The sequence below is a fragment of the Gossypium hirsutum genome, chromosome A05 (assembly GCF_007990345.1).
Source record: "Gossypium hirsutum isolate 1008001.06 chromosome A05, Gossypium_hirsutum_v2.1, whole genome shotgun sequence".
NCBI lineage: Eukaryota > Viridiplantae > Streptophyta > Magnoliopsida > Malvales > Malvaceae > Gossypium > Gossypium hirsutum.
Window position 1 is genome coordinate 81,467,423 of NC_053428.1, and position 1,187 is coordinate 81,468,609.

A 1,187-nucleotide genomic window follows, 5' to 3' on the forward strand; every position below is an offset into this window, starting at 1 on the left:
TATTCTGAATTGCTTGATCCACCTCCACTTGCTTCGCACTGCATTACTGGGTGAACCTGTGAAGAACCAAGAAAACCGTCAATTTTTCTATTCAAAAGTTCTACCTGATTAGAGAGCATGGTGACTGAATCGACGTTAAAAACGCCGGCTGTTTTCGTTGGCTTTGTCCTCATGACTTGCCACTGATAATTATTTAGTGACATCTCTTCTATAAATTCATAAGCATCCTCAGGTGTCTTATTATTGATAGTTCCACCAGCAGCTGCGTCAATCATCTGTCTAGTCGAAAGATTCAGGCCATTGTGAAACATTTAAACCTGTTGCCAGAGTGGTAACCCATGGTGAGGGCACCTTCTCAACAGATCCTTGTATCTCTCTCATGCATCGTAGAGTGTTTTTAAATCCATCTACACAAAAGAAGAGATATCATTACGTAATTTAGCTATTTTATCCGGCGAAAAATATTTTAATAAAAACTTTTCGATCATTTGTTCCCAAGTAGTGATTGACCCTCGTGGTAACTAGTTCAACCACTGTTTAGCTTTGTTCCTCAATGAAAAAAGGAATAACCGAATGCAAATGGCATCATCAAAAAATTCTATTAATTTTAAAAGTGTCACAAAGTTCCAGAAAATTTGCCAAGTGAGCGTTGGGATCCTCGTCCTACAAACCATCAAACTGAACAAATTGTTGTATCATTTGAATTGTGTTAGGTTTCAATTCAAAATTATTTGCAGGGACAGCAGGCCTAACTATGCTTGATTCAGTTCCTGTTAAAGAAGGTTTAGCATAATCATACATAATACGCGGAGCAAGATTCTGATTAGCAATTGCAGGAGGTAGCAGATTTTCCTGATTTTCAGCCATCTCCTCAGTTGTGGTTGAAGTATCGCCCTCTTGCTCTTCCTCTGTGTATCTTAAGCTTCTCCTTATTTCTCTTCAGTTTCTATGATCTGTGCGATCGATCTCACTGTTGTAAAGTAATGGTCCTGACAGGTTTCTTCTGGTCATAAACTAGAAAAACCTGTCAGAAGAAAATAAACGAGAAATTAGAAAAGAAAATAAAAATTTAAATTGTAATAAAATTAAAATGGCTAAAGTAATAAAAATCGAGTGTTCTTAATATCTCAGTTCCCCAGCAACAGTGCCAAAAACTTGATACATGATATTCGCGACAGGTTTTAAAA

General features: G+C 37.1%; 1 non-coding gene across 1 annotated transcript; it reads left to right on the forward strand.

Annotated features, from left to right (window-relative positions):
* Positions 1-333: 333 nt before the first annotated feature.
* LOC121230112 (small nucleolar RNA R71) lies at positions 334-440 on the forward strand. The gene has a single exon (XR_005928064.1). It is a non-coding gene; the product is annotated as a small nucleolar RNA R71 (small nucleolar RNA).
* Positions 441-1,187: the final 747 nt, after the last annotated feature.